The sequence below is a fragment of the Megascapheus bottae genome, chromosome 14 (assembly GCF_031878675.1).
Source record: "Megascapheus bottae isolate mThoBot1 chromosome 14, mThoBot2.hap1, whole genome shotgun sequence".
Lineage (NCBI taxonomy): Eukaryota > Metazoa > Chordata > Mammalia > Rodentia > Geomyidae > Megascapheus > Megascapheus bottae.
This window is the reverse complement of record NC_143522.1, coordinates 17,892,631-17,905,106: the sequence shown is the minus strand read 5'-3', so window position 1 is coordinate 17,905,106 and position 12,476 is coordinate 17,892,631.

The following is a 12,476-nucleotide window of genomic DNA, read 5'->3' as shown; positions in this document are numbered from 1 at the left end:
TGAATTAAGAAGAGAAAATTTCTTAATATTACATACAATCTGGAAGATCCTACAATGAAAGAAAAAACAGTTCAGGTATATCTAGAGTAGATGAATGATGGAGACTCTCCCAGTATTTCTCTTCTTGCCAAGAGTTTTAAGGTTCCATTGTTTCTTGGAACCAGTCATAGAATTTAAGCCTGCTTTTCTTTTTTTATTATAATTAATAAAAGGGTTACATGATATTTGCTATATAGAAAGTGCATTAGTTCACATATATTGATACCCTTTCACATGTTTTGGTACCCTTTACCCTCCCCCCCAACACCCCTCCTCTTGGTTTTCCCCCCTTCCTTATTAATTTTCAAATAATCAAATACAAATAAAATCAATATATCAGATAACAAAGTGAAATACTGTAACAATATGACATACCCAAGGAACAGCAAAGGAGATGAGAGATAACATAGTACATTAAGGACAACAATCATTCATTCTATGGCTTTTGTTTCAATATTCTGGAGGCCCTTTCAATTAGCTTCATACTATATGGCCTTATGTATCAAGGTTTTGCTCTATTGCAGATCTCTGCTAGTAGAGCCCAAGGTTTCTACTGATTATGACAAATGAGGGAAACCATTGAGCCCAAGTTCCTTTGAGTCTGGCTTACTTCACTTAATAGGATTTTTTCTAAGTCTTTCCATTTCCTAACAAATGGGTCGATGTCATTTTTTCTGACAGCATCATAGAATTCCATTCTGTACAAATACCACATCTTGTTGATCCACTCATCAACTGAGGGACATCTAGGTTGGTTCCATACCTTTGCTATGGTGAATAATGCTTCAATGAACATTGTTTTGCTAATGGATTTAGTATGCCCTAGATTCTGGATGGTTGGGTAAATGCCAAGTAGTGGAATTGCTGGGTCATAGGGGAGCTCTATGTTTAGCCTTTTGAGGAACTGCCATACTGCTTTCCATAGTGGTTGAACGAGTTTGCACTCCCACCAACAGTGTAGTAGTGATCCCTCCTGGCCACATCCCCTCCAGCATCTGTTGTTATTAGTTTTCCTGATCCTGGCCATTCTAACTGGAGTGAGGTGGAATCTTAGTGTTGTTTTGATTTGCATTTCTTTTATGACCAGAGATGTTGAGCATTTCTTTATGTGTCTATAGGCCATTTTTGTTTCTTCTTCAGAAAAGACTCTCTTTAAATCTTTGGCCCATTTTTTAATGGGATGGTTGTTACTTTGGAGGTTAGTTTTGGAGTGATTCAATTTTTTGAGTTGTTGATATATTTTAGATATGAGGCCTTTATGTGCTGTATGGTTGGTGAAGATCTTCTCCCACTCTGTAGGCTTCCTAATTAATTTACTAGCTATGTCTTTTGCCATACAAAAGCTCTGCAGTTTATTACAGTACCACTTGTCCAGCCTTTCTCTGATTTGTTGTGATTTTTGGTCATTATTAAGAAAGTTTGACCTGTGCCAAGGAGGCCTAGTGTATCTCCTATTCCTTCTTGTAAAGTTTTCAGTGTGTCAGCTTTTACCTCCAGGTCTTTGATCCATTTGGAGTTAGTTTTAGTGCATGGTGACAAAGAAGGATTTAACTTTAGTTTTCTGCAGTTGCTTAACCAGTTCTGCCAGCACAACTTGTTGAAGAGGCTGTCTTTCTTCCATTCTATTTTTTTGGCTCCCTTGTCAAAGATTAGGTGGCCATAGGTCTGTGGTTTAATATCTGAGTCCTCAGTTCTATTCCATTGGTCTTCACTTAATGGTGAAAATCTAAAGTCATTCCCTCTAAAATCAGGAACGAGACAAGGATGCCCACTCTCTCCACTCCTCTTTAACATAGTATTAGAATTCCTAGCCAGTGCAATAAGGCAAGAAGCAAGCATAAAGGGGATCCAAGTAAGGAAAGAGGAAATAAAACTATCCCTCTTTGCAGATGACATGATTCTGTATTTAAAAAATCCTATAGACTCTACTCCCAAGCTCCTTGAGCTGATTCAAAACTTTGGAAGGGTATAAAATTAACCCTCAAAAATCAACTGCCTTCCTCTAAGCCAACAGTGAGAGGAACGAGGCAACAATCAGGAAAGCAACTCCTTTCGCAATAGCCTCAAAGAAAATAAAGTACCTAGGAATTAGCTTAACTAAGAATGTAAAGGACCTTTTTGATGAAAACTTTAAAACCCTGAAAAAGGAAATTAAATCACAACTAAGGAAATGGAAAAATCTCCTATGCTCCTGGATTGGAAGAATCAACATTGTGAAAATGACACTCTTGCCAAGGGCTATCTACAAATTCAACGCAATATCCATCAATATCCCAATGACATTCTTTAAAGAAATAGAAGAGGCAATTCAAAATTTCATATGGAATAATAAAAGACCCCGTATAGCAAAAACACTTCTTAGCAGAAAGAACAGCGCTGGAGGAATTTCAGGGCTATAATTCTCAAAACAGCTTGGTACTGGCACAAGCCTGCTTTTCTTGCAGCCTCAAGAGGACCTTACTTCAAGAAAAATTATCAGTTTTTTGTTTCTTAGTGTAAAGCTTAACTTTCTTAACTTTCTTTCCCTTTCTTTCCTTGTCAAAAAACTATTGAGCACCATAATTTCAACTAGCCCATTTAATACTGCAGACAGTGCCCAACCCCTTTCCTCACACAATGATTGACTTCCTCAAAAGATTGCTATGCTAGAATGTTTTTAAACACCCTTCCCATCTACCTTCCTAGCAGAGGGGGGTTAATGTTCCTATGAGAACTTCTTACATTTTCCTCCTGTCAAATTCCACTGTTTGTGGCTCCTATGCATGATCCTAGCTACTCAGGAGGCTGAAATCTAAGGATCAAGGTTCAAAGCCCAGCCTAGGCAGAAAATCTGTGAGACCTATTTCTAATTAACAACCAAAAAAATGGAAGTGGAACTGTGGCTCAAGCGGTAGAACACTAGCCTTAGTGCTCAGAAAGCTCAGTGATAGCAGGGAGTGGTGGTTCACTCCTGTAATCCTAGCTACTCAGAAGGCTGAGATCTGAGGATCATGATTCACTGCTAGCGTGGGCACTTAAGTCCATGAGATTTTTATCTCCAATTAACCACTAGAAAATTGGAAGTGGGAAAAAATTGAATCACTCCCAAACTAATCTCCAAAGAAACACCCATCCCATTAAAAGATGAGCCAAAGACTTAAAGAGAGTCTTCTTTGAAAAAGAAATAAGAATGGCCTATGGACACATGAAGAAATGCTTCACATCTCTGGTCATAAAAGAAATGCAAATCAAAATAGCTCTAAGATTCCACCTCACTCCAGTTAGAAGGGCCAGGATCAAGAAATCTAATAATAACAGATGCTGGAGGGGATGTGGCCAGGAGGGATCACTACTACACTATTGGTGGGAGTGCAAACTCATTCAACCACTATGGAAAGTGGTATGGCAGTTCCTCAAAAGAGTAAGCATAGAGCTCCCCTATGACCCAGCAATTCCACTACTTGGCATTTACCCAATCGTCCAGAAACAAGGACATACTAAATCCACTAGCACAACGATGTTCATTGCAGCACTATTTACCATAGCAAAGATATGGAACCAACCCTGATGCCCCTCAGTTTATGAGTGGATCAACAAGATGTGGTATTTGTACACAATGGAATTCAATGCTGCTGTCAGAACGACATTGCCCCATTTGTAGAAAAATGGACTTAGAAAAAATCATATTAAGTGAAGTAAGCCAAACTCAAAGGAACATAGCTGAATGGTTTCACTCATTTGTCATAATCAGAAGAAACCTTGGGCTCTCCTAGCAGAGATTTACAACAGAACAAAACTTGGACACATAAGGCCATATAGTACAATGCTTAATGAAAGAACCTCCAGGATATAGAAACAAAAGCCATGTAATGAATGTTGTCCTTAATGTACTATGTTATTTCTCATCTCTTTTGCTGTCCCTTGGTTATCTCATATTATTACAGTATTTTACCTTCGTATCTGATATATTGTATATATGCTTATTTGGTTATTTGAAATAGGATAGGGAAGGGGGAAAAACAAGAAGAGGGGTGGGGGGAGGGTAATGGGGACCAAGACATGAGAAAGGGTATTAATGTATGTATTCTATCTGGTGAATATAATGTAACCCTTCTACTAATTTCAATAAATATATGGAAAAGAAAGAAAATTGGAAGCTGTGCTGTTGTCTAAGGGTTAGTGCAGTATCCTTTCACTGAAAAGCTCAGGGACAATGCTCAGGCCCAGAGTTCAGGTCCCACAACCAACAAAAAAAAAGAAAAGAAAGAAAGCTTAGTACAAATACACACACACACACACACACACACACACACACACACACACACACCCCAAAGTAACCCAAATACAAAAATACACTTCAGAAGTTATCAAGGAATAGGTTTTCATAGTTCTGCCAAATCAGTCTCTTAATCAAGAAAATTGGGAGCAAGGATCTAGATATTTGTAAAGGCTGACTGAAATACCAACACCATGGAAAAATTAGCTTCTCATGTAATTAAAATCTATTAAGAATCTTCACTCATGACAAGGATTTTACATACTTTAGATGATGCATTCTACATGGTAGCCATATTTTTTTAAAAGCTTATTATTAAGGGCATTTGTCAAAACTACATTATACTAGGTACCATGGAACCTTGGCCAGATGACTTTGCCTATTCTAGTTCTACATACAGGTAGAAATACATTTAGGTTTTTATCCCTAGTCTACCCTCATACTCACAGCAGCTGTTTTCTCTTCCCTACTTCATATCTGATTTAAATCCAGGAACTCAGAGATGATAACCAAACCTTCCATCAGAATCTGAACTGAAATGGCTTGACTAGCATCAGCTCTGGACCTATTAGAACATTTGCTTCTTCTCATCCATACATCCATTCTCTTAGCATTGCAATATATGGCTTGCCATGGTTTTGTTTTTCCTCCCAGCTGCTCACCTCACGCACTGGGACACTGTATGCTCTCTGCCTCCCCCATGGAGAAGATGCTGTGCAGAGCATGGCAGCTGACAAAATGCCAGTTGCTTTTCTGAATGAGCATTATTCATTTCTGTCTGCTAAATTAAGAGGCAGCTGCCTGGATTTCTCTTGCTGGGGCTGCTAAGAAGAGCTGCATAGCATGAGAAAACATTTTAAAAATCAAAACACTCTGTTCAATTCTCCCATGTTGAGAAGGGCATGTCAGTCCTTCTCAGGGAGACTTCATGGGCAAATGTTTTGTCAACACACTCCAGTGGACCCTGTTTTCTAACTGAAAACACCTATTTTCTCTTTGGGACCATTGAACCAGATTCATAGATTATATCTGTAGGGAAAAGGAGGAAAATATGAACATTTTTTGTTCAGTTTTTTTTCCTGAATTATATATTTCGATGCCTTGAAAGTTGTAAAAAAAGAATAGAGATCGATCCTCTAAAATACAATTGTTTTCACAGAATTGTTTGACAGAATATTATTCTGTCACTCAAAAAGACGTAACTATTTGTGTTCCTTTTCCAATGAATTATAACTTTTTTTCTCAATTTTTATTGAAAAAATAAATACAATGAATGTGTAGATCAATTTGGAATGTATTGCCATGTGTTTAAATTCTGTGGTTTTTAATATAACTTCAGTATTATTAAATGTGATATCTGCCATTTTCTGCTTTTAAGATACTCTTTATCTTTGTTTAAAACAGTCTGACTTTGGCCTTTTTATGAATGTTTATTGCTCTGTGTTCTCAGCACAAGAATTGCCAGGGTCCATGTATGTGTACATGTATGTGTGTGTGGGGAGTGATTACAGATGTAATGTAGTTAACAATCATTAAAGTAGAAGGCTTAGTTTCAGCCCAAGTGTAAAGGCTTGAAAGCCAGGGAAGTATTGACATAGTTCATATATGAAAGCTGGTAGTCCTATACTGGGATCAAAACCCAGGAAGAGTTAATGCATCAGTTTAAACCTGACTGCAGGAATTGGGGTTAGGTGTGGACAAATGTCAAAGTTGTAGTCCACAGGCTGTGAGGCAAGAATTCCATTCTTACAAGAACACAGGCCTTTTCCTTCTGCTCAGAATATTAACTGATTGGAGTAGGGGTACCACACTATGGAGGCCCCTCTGCTTCAAGCCATCTACCTCTTCAAGTGTTCATCTACTACACAGAACCACCTCCCAACTAATTTTTTGGCCAACTGTCTGGTCATCTTACAAGGCAGTCATGTTAACACTAAAGCTTAATCACTACAGTCCAAAATTCTCAGCTTTTATTCTGTTTGAAATGGATTAACCTTTTTCTGTATGTACACAATTTTTTTTTACAAACTTCAATAGTTTTCACCAGTTTTCTAAATTCAGGAATCGAACCTGGGTCTTCATGCATGCTAAGCAAGCACTCTGCCACTAGGCCAAACTGCCAGCCCTATTTGTGCTTACTGTCACACAAGATGACTAAGAGCTGCATGGCACACAAGTTCTATAAGGTACAGCAGTAGAATATTTGCCTTTTCATAGTCCATGTCCATCTGAAATGATATCACACTTTCCAGCCTTCCTTGGAATTGGATGTGAAGATGGATTGATCAGTGACCAGTAGGCGAAAGTACACATTGAGTTTCAGAATAATAGCCTTCCCAGAGTGTAGGGGTAGGGTTACAGTAACTATCCTTAATCCTTCCATTGAAATAAATAGCACTGTAAGCCCTGGGGTCTTAATCAACTCTAAGATCACAAGATGACTTTGAGAATATCAACTATGAGATTGTCAAAGGCATAAAAGCTCAGATTTATAACCTCTAGACCTTTGTATAACAGAGAAGTAAAGGCCTGTCTCATTAAAGCCAGTTATTAGGATTTGAAGTCAATCCTAGATGGATATACTCTTACCTGATACTGCAATTTTCAGGGCTTATAACTTGCTTTTCTGAGCTAGTGAAGCTATTAAATTCATCATGAACATTCAATTAAGTTACTCATGGTTGATCAGTCTTGCTTGATCAGGACATGCTAAGAGGAAATCTCTCTGCAACATGATAAAATGGATAGAACTATTCTCCAAATACTTACATGTATATTACTAATTTCTTATAAAATTAAAGTTGGTCTTCTTTTGTGCCTTCAACCAATTTTGCAGGGTTGTGCATATTCATACAGTAAGCACATATGCCTCTTTTTGCTTGGTAATGTCTCTTTTGTTTGTTCCTGGTATATATGATTTGTTTATTATAGAATCCTATAACCAAGGTCACTGGAGAGGTTCTTCTGATTTCTCTAGGCAGAACTCACAGCCACCCATCTGCATTTCCATGGCACTTTATGTATCTTTTCTATCATCACTTTTAATATGTTATGATTATATGTATATTTATTCATCTGTCATTTATTTTGTTCGAACCAAGAGTGCAGTGTAGTGATCTGGTCATCTATCTGTTCAATACTACACACAGAGTCAATAGTAGACTCTCTTGGTTTTCTACTATGTAACAAAGGATCACAAATTTAGTCAATAAATATCCACTAGTTATCTTCCATTTCCCATGGTTAGAAGCACAGATGAGTTTAACTGAGTTCTTTGCCATGGCCTTGTAGGCTATCAGTTTAAGCTATTGCACCCAGAAGAAACACAATGATTATGGGGAAAGGCAGCAAGATATTTTCGAAATTCGCAATCCAAAGATACTAGACGATGCACACAGGGAAAGGAAAAAACCTCCAAAAATGCAAAAATCCCATTTGTAAGGATGTTCAAACAAAAACAGGGAACAGGTATAAAAAGCTGACTGAATTAAAACATGGAAAATGCAAATACCTAAAGGAACTGAAAAAGTATAAAGATGTGGATACACAGTATGAAAGGTAAACACAATAATGATGTTAAAATTTTGAAAAAGAAACTGGGATTCTGTGAAATTAAATAAAAGAAAATAGAATTTAAAAGTCTCTCAAGTAGACTATATCACATTGAAAACTGAATATTAGATAAATGTGTTAGCATTTCCCCTACTAAAAAAGTAGGGGAAAATAAGTACAAATGGAACATTAAGAGCTCTTATGATCTTATTGAAAGAACAACCTATGTATATGCATATATACTCAAATTGTCAAAAAATTATTGTGTACATGGGGTGGGGGGAGAATCTACTGGTATATTTCCTTTGACTAAGTAACTTACGGCATAACTAAAGAAATATTGGGAAGCTAAAGCATGTTTTGTCAAATAGAGGAGGTCAAGGGTTGGAGGCTGATGAATGGAGAGAGAAAGGGTAGGCAAATAGAGTCATAGTATTCTATGTCTATATATGAAAGCAGGAATGAGTTAAGGTGAGGGGAGGAATATAAATGGAACAAATAGGGTAGAAGAATGAAACATTGTAACATGCTCATTGTAATACTGAGCAAGAAACATACTCATAAACTGCCATGTTGAACTGAAGTCCTTGGTACAACTACTTAAAGATAATCTTAAAACAAGATTAAAAAAGAGCAAAACTATGAAGAGTGAACATAGAAGATTAGTAGCAAAATAAAGGGAAAGATAATGTATTTAATGAAACAATAGAATACATTTCACAAAATAAACTCATTATAGAGTTACTTTGTTTCTGTGCTGAGAACACTAAGAGTCTGTGCTCTAAGTCAATCTTAGTTATACAATATTTTAGGTTATAGACTCCATGGTGTACATTGTATGATTAAATAATGTGATCTTAACACTTCCTTTGAAAATCTAATATATGTGTATATATTTACAGGTTTCCACCCCTATAGCAATGTTAGGAACCTACCACATTTCTATATCCTTTTAGTCTATAAAATTATCTTAATGATAAAAGAAAACCATTGAAGGATGACACAAAATGTACATGACGATCTATTCTTCAAAATTTGATCCCACACCAGGATCAAACCATTTATCTACCACTTAAAAAATTTTCCCCTGAAGGTAGCATGTTATAGTAAGAATTTTCAAAAATGGCCTAAGTGGGCCATTACATTTCCATATGGACATTGGTAGCCATCAAGGGAATGAGCATGACTAACTCCCCACCAAGCTTTGCTCATTTGAGGAATAACTAGATTGAACCAAGCAACCCATGTGGCCCCTCTGCTATCCAAATGGACTTGAGGTTTATATAAATAGAGCCAACTACTACATAGGGACATCAAAAGTTATTTCAGGTATGTAACCCATTAGTAAGGCACTGTATAATCCTCCTCCTTATAAAACAGCATTTTCCTCAGTGATGCTGATATCATCTATGGTGATACCAATTGAACTTCCAAATGTGAGCTGGCTATATATTTCTTAGTTGCAACTTCTTAAGAGCATCCAGGGTATATTGGGCCCCGGATGAGTAAGACCAAGCAAGCAAAATATATTTTGCCATACTGATCTTTTTCATAAAGTGATCAACCAAAAATCATTTTACCTCATATGAAGGGAATGGGGGGGAAAGAGCTCAAACTAAATAAAGACATTGATTCTACTGGAATTTTGTGTTCTTCTTCATAATTATCAGAGAATTATATTTTTTTCTACTTTGTTACCCATTAGGAAAAAATCCTTTTATCCTTCTTCTTTACAAGTATAATACCAACCCACTTTATAATAGCTATAGAGCATGCCAAAGCATGTGGCAGCACTGATGGATGTATCTCTCATAGGAACTTGAAGTCTGAGATGTATGTACCTGAACTACAGATTAATCAGTACAGGAACATGGGCTGTGGTGTCTTACTGATTAATTATACTAGGTGATGGATGCAGGTTTAATCACTTTGCCTGATAGATGGCGGAGTTTGCAAATGACAGTCACCATATCATTTCTTAATAAACTGCTTTCTAACCAGCATACTGAGTGAACTTCCAGAAGTTGATATTCCAGGGTGGGGAGGGGAATAGTATACATTTTTCAAAGCATCACTGTACATGTGTGCTAATTTACATTAAAGTTTCATCTCTGACTCCAAACTCTTATCTGTGTGAATGCAATGGTTATATAGGAATTCCATTGTCTGTAAGTCTGTCTGTCTCATCTTAGAAGAAGGAAACATAATTTAAAAGGTTAATACAATTTATAATTAGGTTAATAATGCTAAGGAAATGACTTTCCTTGGGCTACCTTATAATCAACACTTGTTTAAAATTACCTGTCAAAAATTAAGAGGAGGAAACAGAAGTAAAAAATTAGTTGTTGTTGTTTTTTTTTTTAAGACAAAAATGCTGGACTGATTCACACCAGAAAAAAACAAAGAAGAAAGAATTAATCAATAATTTCTGCAACTAAAAATCATAGCCGGCTGGTGGCTCAGGCCTATAATCCTAGCTACTCAGGAGGCTGAGATTTGATGATTGTGGTTCAAAGCCATCCTGGGCAGGAAAGTCAATAAGACTTTTTTTTCATATTTTTTATTGTAATTAATAGAAGAGTTACATGATATTTGTCAGATAGGAAGTGCATTAATTCACATACATTGATACCCATTCTCATGTCTTGATCCCCATTTCCCTCCCCCCCACCCCCACCCCTCATCTTGTTTACCCCCCTTCCCTATCCAATTTCAAATAACCAAATACAAATATATCTGATATATCAGATAACAAAGTGGGATGCTGTAACAATATGAGATAACCAAGGGACAGCAAAAGAGATGAGGGATAACATAGTAACATTAAGGGCAACAATCATTATAGGGCTTTTGTTTCTATACCCTAGAGGTCCTTTCATTTAGCATCATACTATATGGCCTTATGTATCTGGGTTTTGCTTTATTGCAAATCTCTGCTAGGAGAGCCCAAGGTTTCTTCTGATTATGACAAATGAGGGAAACCATTGAGCCTATGTTTCTTTGAGTCTGGCTTACTTCACTTAATATGATTTTTTCTAAGTCTTTCCATTTCCTAACAAATGGGGCGATGTCGTTCTTTCTGACAGCAGCATAGAATTCCATTGTGTACAAATACCACATCTTGTTGATCCATTCATCAATTGAGGGACATCTAGGTTGGTTCCATATCTTTGCTATGGTAAATAGTGCTGCAATGAACATTGTTGTGCTAGTGGATTTAGTATGTCCTTGTTTCTGGATGATTGCGTAAATGCCAAGTAGTGGAATTGCTGGGTCATAGGAGAGCTCTATGTTTAGTCTTTTGAGGAACTGCCATACTGCTTTCCATAGTGGTTGAACGAGTTTGCACTCCCACCAACAGTGTAGTAGTGATCCCTCCTGGCCACATCCCCTCCAGCATCTGTTGTTATTAGTTTAATACGTTGTTTAGTCAGTGAGACTCATATCACCAATTAATCACCAGAAAACTGGAAGTGGTGCTATCACTCAAGTGGTAGAGTGCTAGCTTGAGCTGAGGAGTTCAGGGACAGTGCCCAGACCTAGAGTTCAATAAATAAATTAATAAAAATTAAAATACAGAATATGTTACATAATTAATATTTTCCTTGTAGATAATTCTGTAGCTCATCCCTAAAGAGAAACTAAGCAACATTTGTGCACACCAATGAAATTAAAACAATTTGACAGTAACTTGCCTCATGAGCAGGAAGTTATTGCCACTCTTCCCTTTCCTTGCCCTGTAGGAAATGCTTGGATGGACCCAGCATTTTTCATCCTTTGGTGAGATATGAGAGTTAATTCTGTATATTTCTCTTTTCTTCATTAGAGATAGTAGTGTCCTGAGACTCAACAGCCATTTTACCTTAATTAATATAACTGATAATGTTTAAGTTACAGAAAGTAGCCGCTCAATAAAATCTTCATGAGGTAAATTGAACAATTAAATTATACACAGGAAATGTTGCATATTTTTTGTCCTTGGTGATCTTTATAGCTCCTTTGAACTGTGGTAAAATTGCCTTAGACTTCAGTATCATTGAGGTCTGACTGACATTGGGCACCTACCTATAAAGAGCTTCCTACTATTAAGCAGAGTCCTGCATTTTCCTCTGAATGTTAATTTACTTTCTATCATGCAGCTGCTCTAGCTATTTGTTCTTTTGTGCAAGTCATTTATTTATCTGCTGTGCCATTCCATTACAAACACTCAACTCCTCCAGGCAGGCCTGGCAGCCTAAGTTAGCTCTCGCTATTAGCCCTCGCTTCCTTCCAATATTTCTTTTCGAATCAAAGTCTAAAGAGAACTTAATGACACTGGAAACTTCACTTGCTATCTCCTCTTATTTTCATAACAAAGCATCAAACTTGTCATACCATTTATGCCTTGTCTCTACTAGCCATCATGAAAAATACCTATAATACCTATAATCGTTGTCACCAAGCATCAGGCACCATTTAGGGAGTTCAACCAAGATGAGGAGCTGAAAAACAAAGCAAAACTAATAAAAGTAGAGAAGAGATTTATGCAGCTGCCTTTGAAATGTAGACAAGGTAGGGATAACAGTTTCCAGTTAAAAGACTCCTTCCTGCAATTACAAATTTAGTAGAATCACTATATTAGTATTCAAAG